Source organism: Aegilops tauschii, chromosome 5 (assembly GCF_002575655.3).
Source record: "Aegilops tauschii subsp. strangulata cultivar AL8/78 chromosome 5, Aet v6.0, whole genome shotgun sequence".
Classification (NCBI taxonomy): domain Eukaryota; kingdom Viridiplantae; phylum Streptophyta; class Magnoliopsida; order Poales; family Poaceae; genus Aegilops; species Aegilops tauschii.
In genome coordinates, this window is record NC_053039.3 from 554,543,290 (window position 1) to 554,557,542 (window position 14,253).

Consider the following 14,253-nt stretch of genomic DNA (forward strand, 5'->3'; position numbering starts at 1 on the left):
CGAAGAGGCGAAGAGCCAAGCGCAGCCCGGACGCTCGTGTGGCAGTTTCATGTGTAGAGTAGTCTAGGATAGCGTGTACCGTGCGTGTAAGCTTAAAATCGTTGGGGTCGGCTCCATGCTATATTTTTTGATTAAAATTATCTTCTGGCCCTACCTGTCATCCTGGTGATTCTAGTTTGCACGCTCATCTGGTCAATACAGGAATATATATTTTAATTTGTGGTGGGGTAAATGTTAGAGGTTGCAGCAAATGGAGTATTATACACTGCGGGTCTTTCAGCCAAGTTTAGAGGCAACCATGTGGGGCCAGTGCTATGATGTGTCATGTCAACTCGTACAATGAGGAGAAGCTTGATTTTACTACTACACGCCTTCTCCCTCGCCCATGCGCGCGGTGGCTCGCAGACGAGGACAGGCTTTTGCTTATATAGTACTACAACAAGCTATCCCTCCCGCTCGCGGTGGACGGACATGCAGCAGTGGATTCGATACTGTAGAAGTAGTGGTAGTAACATCATTGTTCATCTTCTCGAAGAGGCGAAGAGCCAAGTGCAACCCAAACGTGGCAGTTGCGAACCTTGGAGCACGCATATAGCCAGGCTCTTGCATGAGACAAAATTGCTATATGAGCCCACTATTGTAGTAAGTACTTGCTAGTATAGCCCTGTAAACCAGAAAGGAGTATTTGCCTTTCTAGAGATTTCAACAAGTGACTAGACTACACCTAGACGTAGTACATATGGAGCAAAATGAGTGAATATACATCGTAAATAAATACGTTGTTCTCTCGTTTTCCTCTTGGCCTTGGTCGCGGTGCACAATATTGAGTATACTAGTACTACCTTTCTCTCTGTTTACAGGGCGTGCGCGTACTCCTAGGTCTTCAATTTGACCAACCTAATACAAGTCATATATTACAAAAAATATACCAACATAAACTTCGGAGTTTCTACTTTCAAAAGGTATAATTTTTGTGTTATATAGTTTATATTAGGGTGATAAAATTGGCAACCTAGGTATACGCGTAGGACTTGTAAACTGAAACGGAGGTAGTACTATCATCTTGAAATTTACGAAGTCACCATAGGCACCTCGTCGTCGACGGGAACGTCTCATGACACGCGATAGACGCGAGCAGCAGTCGCCTCCATAGGTGCTTGAATGCCAAGGAGGGAGAGGGTAGCGGTTCCCGAGACGTTGAACGGTCAATGATGCATCCTCAAATTACTCTACATGCAGAGGGAATTAATTGGAGAAGCAGAATAGAGCCAGCATGATGTGAATGCAACAGAGTTTGGATTCTCATATAAAGGCGCCCCACCACTCCAATCCATCTACTCCTTAGTCTCTGCGCAACAATGCTCACTCCAATCCAAGACCAAGTGACTAGAAGACAGAAGCACCTATGGAGGCGATGGACGCGAGTGGCAGTCGGCTGTGCCAAATCATCCAAGGCACCGGCCTGCGGCCCCGCACCACGCAGCGTTTCCAGACGGTGCTGGGGACCGCCGATGTCATAGCCCTCGCCGATGCCGGCTTCGCCTCTCGCATGGACGACATGATGGTCAACTCCATCCGCAAGTTCGCCGCCGTCAAGAAGCACGCGGACGACCTTGCCGTACTGCTCCAGCCCACGCGCCCAGGCTCCTCATTGCCTGCCACCCTCATCGGCCTCCATGGCGACGAACTCTTTCAAGCCCTGGTGGCCCTGCAGTTGCCGGAGGTCGCGATGAACAATGTGCACCTCGAGGCCGCGCTCGTCGCGCAGCGCCTCGCCATGCAAGAAACCGTCGACCTGCACATCCACGTCTACGAGGAAATTGTCTACATAGGCCACTACAAGGCCAGCGAGGACAGAAAGACGTTAGCCTTCTTCCAGTGGCTGGAATCTTTGGACGCCATTGTTCAGAAGCACGTCGACCTAGCCACGAAAGCCGCTGCTACTTAGCCGCCGTTCGGTGGGCCGGCGCCCTGAGTCGAGGAGGTGGACGTCATCGATGGATGCATCTCTTCTTCTTGCCTAATGTAACCAGCACTGCATCGCCTCGTGGCCTTAATGTTTTATTAGTATAGGAGTATATGACATTTTTATTCCAGCAGTAACGTTTTCACTGTGAGGTGGGGCTGTAGTTGAGCAAACCGACCATCGGCAAATCCCCACCCCGCCCACCGGGCGTCGGCTGAGTTTAGAATTAGAAGAGAGAAACGAGGGCGAAGAGCTAGCTGTAGCACAGACGCTGTTGTCAGATGGGACTCGCGTTGATAGAATAGGAGTACTGAGCACTCGTACCTCTTTTTTTAGGGAAAAAGCAGTCGTATGTCTTGTACGGGTGCGTGCGACCTATACCTGTCATCACTTTAGGTCTCCTTTTCGAACCGCAGCTACGCTTCACCGTACATATTTTTTCACGCATTTATCCTCCTATATGTACTCCTAGGCTATTTCCACGTGCACCCTGTCGCCGACATGTGGGACATAGAGCATCTGGGTCGTAGTGCATGCACGACTCGGAGCATATGCCAGGGTACTTTACATTTCAGACCTCACGAATTACATGCGAACCCCCCGCAGAAGAATAAATAAATAAATAAATGGATTACTACATAAAACCAGATTATTTTCGTAGAAACCGGAGCACGTTCATTAAATTTTGGACATAACACGTTTATAAAAAACTACCGGATCTAAACCAGTCTAAGGGCCTCTTTGATTCGCAGGATACTAAAAACACAGAAATGGGGAAAGTATGATGGCGATGAACCGAGACGAGGAGAACTCTACTAACTCAGTTAGAGGTTAGAGTTAGATTCTAACCCTGAACTAACTCTAAACCAAAGAGGTGTATGGATGGCAGGGTTAGATTGACAATAAATGTTCTTTCTCAATCACTGCGCAACACTGCTCACTCCAATCCAAGACCAAGTGACCAGAAGCCAGAAGCACCTATGGAGGCGATGGTCGCGAGCGGCAGTCGGCTGTGCCAAATCATCCAAGGCGCCGGCCTGCGGCCCCGCACCGCGCAGCGTTTCTAGACGGTGCTGGCGACCTCCGGCGTCGTAGCCCTCGCTGATGCCGACTTCGCCTCTTGCATGGACGACATGATGGTCAACTCCATCCGCAATTTCTCCGCCGTCAAGAAGCGTGTAGCAAAAGCTCCTACTAGTCTTGCCAGCCACCACGCCCATGCGCGAGGGAGGGGGTGTTGTAGTAATCAAACTTCTCGGTCTTGTACGATTTGACGCGACACATCAAAGCACTGCACTCGATATAAGTCTTTTTACACATTTCAAATGGACTACTACATACGGATGTATGTAGACATATTTTGCTTCGTATGTAGTCACTTGTTGCAATCTCTAAAAAGACTTATATTTGGAAACGGAGGGAGTACAACGCATGCATGCATGCCGTGACCTCCCTTTTGATACTTGCATCTGTTGATTTGATACACCTTGCCAAATTTTGACTATAAATTTAACTAACCAAATTTTCATGCATGTCACAAAAAATTACGGGGCTGTTTGGATTGTGACTATGTTTGTGTTATGTTGCCACATTATTTTTCCCACACTTTCCTAACTTGAGTTGCTCAAATTGTTAGACACACTTTGGCTTGCCTAAGGAAATCTTGCCACACTTTTTCTGTCTATGACATGTGGGGTTCACTACTAATAAAAAAATTCTTGTCTTAGGTGTGGCGAATAAAAAAAGACTTATATTTAGGAACGGAGGGAGTAGAAAATATAAATAATAATGCATGTTGGGGCAACCCATGTTTCCGATAATTTTAGCCGTGGGCTTGTTCACAATTTTTACGAGGGGGTGGCTGTTCATTTAATGGAGGGACTTGTACTAGACTTGAACGATACAAATTGCGACCTGCCACCCTCAAAAAAAAGTGCGACCTGGCACACCGTAACACCACTTGGAACAAGCGGGTAGCTATCTCAAAAAAAAATCAACAACTAAAAAACGGCGACCTGGCATGTAGTACACAATTTTAAACGATTGTTTTGATGGAGTGAAAAAGGAAAACTACCCCACTACGCATATATAGGCCGGAGCCTCCGCGCTTGCTTGCTAGGGTTGCTCTATTCACACACTCTCATCCTCTCCAGATCTAAACAAGATAGGGGTGGTAACACTGTCTTTCTCCCTTCAAAAGACACTGTCTTTCTATCCTCACCGCTGGTTACAGATCCGGACGTATCCCCCTCCGTCGGTGAAGGGGAGGAGGGGCAGCGTTTAGGCCGTCGTCGACGACGAGGGAGGAGACCCACTGCCGGCCGCACCGTTATCTCTGGCCGAGCGCCGGCGCGAGAGGTCCTCCGATCCGTTCGTCATTGCCCTAGTGTGGGCGGATCCGGCCTCCCGCCGCCCACCTATCCACATCCCGACGACCTTCAGGTATATCTTCCTTCGAAAGCGCCTTAGCTTTACTTCCCCAGCTCGCTACGTCGCTGCATGTGCATCATTTTCTACCTCTCAGCCCCTCTCGATCGGATGGTCCAACGTCACCTATTTTTTTCTTCTATTGTTAGAGGTAAAGCTACTTCATGGAGTCGAATCTTGTACTTGGTTCAAACAATAAATAAAGTGGGGGTGGGGGAATTTAGTATGTAGTACATCGGACTTCGTACAAACAGGAAGGAAAGGGGGTGAAAGTAGTACAGACTGGTCATCCAACCGGTCTCTTGGTCGAAAAGGAAAATATAGAGGTAACGCTGTACATAGTGGTATGACCAAGACTAGATTTGCTATCCACACATAGGAGTAGGTGGCTAGAGTGAACAAAAATGGGACCAACCCAGATATGTTTCTTGGATGTTTGTTTCTCGGGGCAACAAACTATGAATCACCACTTTATGCCCCTGTTTAGGTACATGGTGCTGGACTGCTGGTGCACCCACTGTCCCATGCCCTTATATCAAATATTTAGCTGTACTTAATCTAATGCCCCTGGTAGAAATGAAGCCATGCCACTGTTATAAGCCATGACAAGTTTAGCCAAATGTTTTTGCCTGTAATTGTTTAAGACTCTGAATGTTTCCTCTGTAGCTTTTTGTGCAAACAGGGATATCCATTTCACTTGCTGTTGTGACCTTTTGGTGCACTGCACAAATCTCTTCTTAAAAGAAGTGACTTTTGTGCTGTTTAACTGGAATGTCAGAATGGAACAGTTGGTTCATTTCGATGGAACTGCACAAAGGGAGATCTGTGTTCCAATCCTCATCATCCATATTGGCACCATAACCTTCCTTTAGGTAAGAATGATATTTACTGCATGTGTTCATCTCTATTTTGCGACTGCCATGAGAAAATAATGCTATTTTTTACTAGTACACTTGTACTCCCTCATTGACAAAACCAATTCTGAAATAGAAGACCAATCATGTACTTGGTTTCACCAACTGGTGAGGAGACTGAGAAACAGATCATGAAGAGGAAGAAGAAGAAGAGTAAACAGTGCCAAGGCAATCTTGCTGAAGCTAGAGGCCTCAGTCGAGGCCATTCAAGGGCTCCGGCAACGACTACCTTACATGTGAGACGATCCTCCAGGGAGCCCTTCCACTTCTGCTGTCTCACTTAATTAATTAGGGGTACTTAAGTACCACTAATTTATTGCTGCCTAATTTTCCTGTCGGAGTTAAACAAATCTTTAGTAGCACCCTATGCTGAATCATGTACGTGTGTATGTTTGTCTATGAGGTGAATCATGTGGTGGAGCAGGGAGGGAATGCTAACTTTGCCCATTAAGATAATGAGGGTGCTTCTATTTGTTAGTGTATGTTTCATCAACTAGTCCCACTATTACAGTAATCTCACTCTCTCAATATATGTGCCAACAGGGATGCTCGATTTTGGTGGAACTGCACAAAAACTTTGGGTGCTTCATTGCCCCGACAGCTTCCTTCCTTTCCTGTTAGTCGCTAATCTCGGCTTGCATTCTTCCTTTGCTGTCAGTCGCTTGGCTTATCTCGGCTTCCAGTCAAAGGAAATAGTAATTGATATGCTACCTCACACAGGTTGGTACTGGTCTTTATCCTGATTATTGTGCTTGTCATATGTATTTGTAATTTGGTATTGTGCTACTCTTTGCCGATTTCATAAAGGAGTAACTTGGAGCCTGAACTCGCAGGCACATCATTACATCGGGTGATTTCAGTAGAACTGCACAAAAAGATCAGATGGACAGGTACTTATGCTGCTGCTATGTACTCCAAAGTTCACTCAGACAAGCATCGATGTTGACAAGAAGAAGTGCCTATATTCATCCGAGTATCAACCGGCGTCAACCAATTGTCAAACTCCAAGTATTAGGAGAGTGAACGCCAAAAATATTGCTTGGCGCATAGCCCAGAAAAACGCAGTCCAGTCTTTGGTCCCAACTTGTGCCTTTTGGTTATCTGCACATATGGTAGCGAACTGTATGGCATGGAGTCTAAAGATTCCAGACAAGTTGGTTGATGCGTATATTCATCTGGCACTTAATCAGTCTGCACGCCAGGGATGCTCCATTTCAGTTGAACTCCACAAAAAATTTGGGTGGTTCATTTTCTCAACCGCCTCCTTTTTCGTCTGCAATGTAGAATTTTGGTGAGATACAGGACCAAGATGAGCCAGTAAACTAGTTGGATGAAAGTAGTGGCCAAGTTGCTCAAACCTCCCTCGGCACGAGGCCACTATTTGAGGATAAACCTACAAGCAAAGTTCAGATTGTCGGTGCTGCCTCTTATGTACTCGAAAGTTTACTCGTAGAAGCATTAATTTTAGCAAGAAGTACCTCCGACTGAACACCATTTACCAGTCTGCAATCTAGAATTTTGGCAAGCTATAGGACCAAGATGAGCCAGTAAACTAGTTGTATGAAAGTAGTGGCCAAGTTGCTCAAACCTCCCTCGGCACGAGGCCACTATTTGAGGATAAACCTACAAGCAAAGTTCAGATTGTCTGTGCTGCCTCATATGTACTCGAAAGTTTACTCGTACAAGCATTAATTTTAGCAAGAAGTACCTCCAACTGAACACCATTTACCAGTCTGTACCCTAGGTAATTAAAGTTCGTCCATGGATCATATTGGCTGTGATCTCAATCATTTGGATGCGTAAACATACTGAACATGTGTATATCTGGATCTTTTTGTGAATTATCTATGAATATTGTTGTGTGATCTATCAATCATTTGGATCCATAGACATGCTGAACTTGTGTATATATGAATATTTTGAGTTGTTGATAGTGAATGTTGGCTATGAATATGAACGTGTCCTGTGAACCTGAGTTTGATACGAATGTTTACCTTTTCTGTTGTGCTTGTGTGTGAACTTGTTAGTATGCCTACTGTGGGGTATGTGACGTGTGGGTGTCAACGGCACACCTTCTTCCCGAGAAGAATTGCACCTGCTTTGTTAGGGTAGCAATGGCGCATCAGCTCTTTTTAATCTTTTTGCTCTGTCTTGCCCCCTCCCCCGCTCAACCCCTGTCGTAATGTTTTCGGCCTCAAAACAAACATAGTACTGCATTGTTTTTTGGGCTTGATGAAAAATCGAGTGCTGGTTTCTGTAGGTTGGCCCGCCCAGCAAATGGGTTGCTGGTCCATCACGGACTGGGAGGCTAAAAATACAAGTGGTGTGGTGCAAAGGCAAGTAAAAAAACGCCATCGAGAGCCATCCACTGAAGAAAAAAATCTCTCCTGATGTGCTTCTTCAGTCGTGCCGCCGATCCCCTCTATAATCCAGTTCGCTCGGGGATCTGGTATCATTTTTTTCCAGAGGGCGAACAAGTATCAGCTAGGCCTAGGTTTTGGATTTTAACATGCGTAGCCCACGACATACGGGTGACAGTGATTTCAACTTATTTTTTGAGGTCCATACCGGGCTATGGGCTTTTTATTAAAGATCGGCAGCCCAATGTATTTTTTTAACCACATTATATATATTTATATTATTACTATTATCGTATATTTTATAGAGACTTATATATACATTATGAAAACATCCCATGTGTTATTAACTTATAAAAGTAAATGTTTAACAGAAGTTGGTAAGGAAAATCCTGGTTGTTTTTGACTCACACGCAAGGAAAATCCTTGTGATTGCGTACAAAAGCTTGCGAAGATTTTAAGGACCAATGTAATAATAACACGCTCATTTTTATTTTGAGCAATAACTCGCTAATTTGTTAATTATATATATATAAATGTGCCTCTCTGGTTTATTTTTTATATTAATTGCTCCTTCTAACATAACATTATATATATAACGAGCCCAGCTAATTCGTGTATTTGAAGGAAGTGCAAATGGACTGGGATTTCTTAGATAATATAAATGGCCCGCATTAACGTGAAATTATTTGTTCACCCAGCCCAGCAAATGGACTGTACATTCTAGAAAACATGGGTTAAATATATGCCACATTTTTGCAGGCTGAAATGTGGGCCAATAGGTCGAAGCCTACGCAGGGCGTTGTCAACTTGGTCGGCATGCACCTTCAATCTCCCGTCTTCTTCCTCCAGCGTCGCCGGGGCCGCCTGGTCCGGCATCCGGCGGCTAGCGGCTCTGCTTAGCACGCATCGCTGCGAAGCGATACCCCACCGCCGGCCAGGCTATCCCTCCACCCCTCCACACCTCCTGTTATTCTCCACCGACTGCAGCCCCACGCTGCACCAGAACCAGTTATAACCCTTCTCCTCCACTCAATATGCGACTCCACTGCCGCATCTTCCCATCTCCAAGTCGTTCCCGTCCGGGGCCTCGCCGTCGTCCACCGCCTCGCTGCGCTCTGCGCGGCGTGGTCAACAAACGAGAGTCATCGGAAGAGGACTGTACGTGGAGAGCCTGACGGCTGGGACCCATGAGGTCCATGGTCGCACGCAAGGAAAGTTCCTCCTTATTAAGCTGAAAAAATGTTTCCTCCACCTGACAGATGGGACCCACCAGCTGCATCTTCGCATGGAAGGAAGTGCCTCCTTGTTATGCGAAAAAATTATTCCTCCCGTTGACAGCTGGGACCCGTCAGACTTGGTGGCTGACTTGTGGGCCTACTAAGAGGACGTGTACGCAGGGCTTTGTCAACTTAATCAACAAATGATTCTAGCAGCTGGACCATTGGATGTTAATCCAACAGCCGTGCTCCTTCTTCAACCTCTGTTCTTGCTCCTGTCTCCCGTGGGCGGCACTGCGGCTGTGCTGCCGCGCACCCGAACCAGTCAAGTTTCCCACTCCTCTTCATCTGCGACTCCACTGCCCCGTCTTCCCCATCTCCGGGTCGTTCCAGTCTGGGGCCTCGCCATCGTCCACCGGCCTTTGGTGCATTCGGCATGGTATGGTCAACGTGGTCAACAACCGAGAGTCATCGGAACATGACTGTACGTGAGAGGCTGACAGTGGGGACGCACCACGCCCATGGACGCATGCATGCAACGGAACGCGGCGTCGTCAACGTGGTCAAGGAATGACTTCCATCGGAAGTGTACTATACATGGAGAGGCTGATAGCTGGGTCCACCGCCGCAGCAAAGAAGTGCATCCTTATTATGTGGAAAATAATGATTCCTCCACCTAACAGCAGGGACCCACCGGATGGGCCATCGTATTTTGCGAAAAATGTTTCCCCCCTGACTGCTGGGACCCACCGGACGGGTTACCGTATTTCGCGAAAAAAACGTTCCCCCCGCTGTCAGCTCAGACCCACCGGAAGTACCTCCTTATTACGCACAAAAAAATGAATACCCCCTTGCTAGTTGGGACCCACCTTGGTGGGTGGCTGACTTGTGGGCCTACTAAGTTGACGGGGACGGAGTGCTTTGTCAACTTAGTCAATATGAACGATTCTAGCTCCAGTGACCGTACGATGTCCATCCAACGGCCGTAGTGCTTCTTCAACCTCTGGTCTTCTTGCTCCAGCCACCCAAAGCAGTGCCAGTCGTGCCGCATGCTCCTGCCTCCCGTGGCTAGCTATGCTGCCGCGGAGACCTCACCGCCCCCTACTATTGTTGGGGAACGTAGTAATTTCAAAAAAATTCCTACGCACACGCAAGATCATGGTGATGCATAGCAACGAGAGGGGAGAGTGTTGTCCACGTACCCTCGTAGACCGACAGCGGAAGCGTTATCACAACGCGGTTGATGTAGTCGTATGTCTTCACGATCCGACCGATCAAGTACCGAACGCACGGCACCTCCGAGTTCTACACACGTTCAGCTCGATGACGTCCCTCGAACTCCGATCCAGCCGAGTGTTGAGGGAGAGTTTCGTCAGCACGACGGCGTGGTGACGATGATGATGTTCCACCGACGCAGGGCTTCGCCTAAGCTCCGCAACGGTATTATCGAGGTGTAATTTGGTGGAGGGGGGCACCGCACACGGCTAAGAGATCTCAAGGATCAATTGTTGTGTCTATGGGGTGCCCCCCTGCCCCCGTATATAAAGGATGGAGGAGGGGAGGCCGGCCAGCCCCTGGGGCGCGCCAGAAGGTTGGAGTCCTACTAGGACTCCCTAGTCCTAGTAGGATTCCTCCTCCCACATGGAATAGGAAAAGGGGAAGGGAAAAAGAGAAGGAAGGAAGGAGGCGCCCCCCTTCCCTAGTCCAATTCGGACCAGACCAAGGGGAGGGGCGCAGCCACCTTTTGAGGCCTTTCTCTCCTTTCCCGTATGGCCCATTAAGGCCCAATACGAATTCCCGTAACTCTCCGGTACTCCGAAAAATACCCGAATCACTCGGAACCTTTCCGAAGTCCGAATATAGTCGTCCAATATATCTATTTTTACTTCTCGACCATTTCGAGACTCCTCGTCATATCTCCGATCTCATCCGGGACTCCGAACTCTTTCGGTACATCAAAACTCAATAAAACTGTCATCGTAACGTTAAGCGTGCGGACCCTACGGGTTCGAGAACTATGTAGACATGACCGAGACACGTCTCCGGTCAATAACCAATAGCGGGACCTGGATGCCCATATTGGCTCCCACATATTCTACGAAGATATTTATCGGTCAGACCGCATAACAACATACGTTGTTCCCTTTGTCACCGGTATGTTACTTGCCCGAGATTTGATCGTCGGTATCTCGATACCTAGTTCAATCTCGTTACCGGCAAGTCTCTTTACTCGTTCCGTAATACATCATCCCGCAACTAACTCATTAGTCACAATGCTTGCAAGGCTTATAGTGATGTGCATTACCGAGTGGGCCCAGAGATACCTCTCCGACAATCGGAGTGACAAATCCTAATCTCGAAATACGCCAACCCAACAAGTACCTTTGGAGACACCTATAGAGCACCTTTATAATCACCCATTTACGTTGTGACGTTTGGTAGCACACAATGTGTTCCTCCGGTAAACGGGAGTTGCATAATCTCATAGTCATAGGAACATGTATAAGTCATGAAGAAAGCAATAGCAACATACTAAACGATCGGGTGCTAAGCTAACGGAATGGGTCAAGTCAATCACGTCATTCTCCTAATGAGGTGATCCCGTTAATCAAATGACAACTGATGTCTATGGCTAGGAAACATAACCATCTTTGATTAACGAGCTAGTCAAGTAGAGGCATACTAGTGACACTCTGTTTGTCTATGTATTCACACATGTATTATGTTTCCGGTTAATACAATTCTAGCATGAATAATAAACATTTATCATGATATAAGGAAATAAATAATAACTTTATTATTGCCTCTAGGGCATATTTCCTTCAGTCTCCCACTTGCACTAGAGTCAATAATCTAGTTCACATCGCCATGTGACTTAACATGAATAGTTCACATCACCATGTGATTAACACCCATAGTTCACATCGTCATGTGACCATCACCCAAAGGGTTTACTAGAGTCAGTAATCTAGTTCACATCGCTATGTGATTAACACCCAAAGAGTACTAAGGTGTGATCATGTTTTGCTTGTGAGATAATTTTAGTCAACGGGTCTGTCATATTCAGATCCGTAAGTATTTTGCAAATTTCTATGTCTACAATGCTCTGCATGGAGCTACTCTAGCTAATTGCTCCCACTTTCAATATGTATCTAGACCGAGACTTAGAGTCATCTAGATTAGTGTCAAAACTTGCATCGACGTAACTCTTTACGATGAACCTTTTGTCACTTCCATAATCGAGAAACATATCCTTTATTCCACTAAGGATAATTTTGACCGCTGTCCAGTGATCTACTCCTAGATCACTATTGTACTCCCTTGCCAAAATCAGTGTATGGTATACAATAGATCTGGTACACAGCATGGCATACTTTATAGAACCTATGGCCAAGGCATAGGGAATGACTTTCATTCTCTTTCTATCTTCTGCCGTGGTCGGGTTTTGAGTCTTACTCAATTTCACACCTTGTAACACAGGCAAGAACTCTTTCTTTGACTGTTCTATTTTGAACTACTTCAAAATCTTGTTAAGGTATGTACTCATTGAAAAAAACTTATCAAGCGTCTTGATCTATCTCTATAGATCTTGATGCTCAATATGCAAGCAGCTTCACCGAGGTCTTTCTTTGAAAAACTCCTTTCAAACACTCATTTATGCTTTGCAGAATATTTCTACATTATTTCCGATCGACAATATGTCATTCACATATACTTATCAAAAATGTTGTAGTGCTCCCACTCACTTTTTTTTGTAAATACAGGCTTCACCGCAAGTCTGTATAAAACTATATGCTTTGATCAACTTATCAAAGCGTATATTCCAACTCCGAGATGCTTGCACCAGTCCATTGATGGATCGCTGGAGCTTGCATATTTTGTTAGCACCTTTAGGATTGACAAAACCTTCTGGTTGTATCATATACAACTCTTCTTTAATAAATCCATCAAGGAATGCAGTTTTGTTTATCCCTTTGCCAGATTTCATAAAATGCGGCAATTGCTAACATGATTCGGACAGACTTAAGGATAGATACGAGTGAGAAACTCTCATCGTAGTCAACATCTTGAACTTGTCAAAAACCTTTTTGCAACAATTCTAGCTTTGTAGATAGTGACACTACTATCAGCGTCCGTCTTCCTCTTGAAGATCCATTTAATCTCAATGGCTCGCCGATCATTGGGCAAGTCAATCAAAGTCCATACTTTGTTCTTCATACATGGATCTCATCTCAGATTTCATGGCCTCAAGCCATTTTGCGGAATCTGGGCTCACCATCGCTTCTTCATAGTTCGTAGGTTCGTCATGGTCTAGTAACATAACCTCCAGAACAGGATTACCGTACCACTCTGGTGCGGATCTTACTCTGGTTTACCTATGAGGTTTGGTAGTAACTTGATATGAAGTTACATGATCATCATCATTAACTTCCTCACTAATTGGTGTAGAAGTCACAGGAACAGATTTCTGTGATCCAATAAGGGAGCAGGTACAGTTACCTCATCAAGTTCTACTTTCCTCCCACTCACATCTTTCGAGAGAAACTCCTTCTCTAGAAAGGATCCATACTTAGCAACGAATGTCTTGCCTTCGGATCTGTGATAGAAGGTGTACCCAACTGTCTCCTTTGGGTATCCTATGAAGACACATTTCTCCGATTTAGGTTTGAGCTTATCAGGATGAAACTTTTTCACATAAGCATCGCAACCCCAAAATTTTAAGAAACGACAACTTTGGTTTCTTGCCAAACCACAGTTCATAAGGCGTCGTCTCAACGGATTTTGATGGTGCCCTATTTAACGTGAATGCAGCTGTCTCTAATGCATAACCCCCAAAACGATTAGTGGTAAATTGGTAAGAGACATCATAGATTGCACTATATCCAATAAAGTACGGTTATGACGTTCGGACACACCATTATGCTGTGGTGTTCCAGGTGGCATGAATTTGTGAAACTATTCCACATTGTTTTAACTGAAGGCCAAACTCGTAACTTAAATACTCTTCTCCACGATCAGATCGTAGAAACTTTATTTTCTTGTTACGATGATTTTCTGCTTCACTCTGAAATTATATGGACTTTTCAAATGTTTCAGACTCTTGTTTCATTAAGTAGATATACCCATATCTGCTCAAATCATCTGTGAAGGTCAGAAAATAATGATACCTGCTACGAGCCTCAATATTCATCGGACCACATACATCTGTATGTATGATTTCCAACAAATCTGTTTCTCTCTCCATAGTTCCGGAGAACGGCGTTTTAGTCATCTTGCCCATGAGGCACGGTTCGCAAGCATCAAGTGATTCATAATCAAGTGATTCCAAAATCCCATCAGTATGGAGTTTCTTCATGCGCTTTACACCA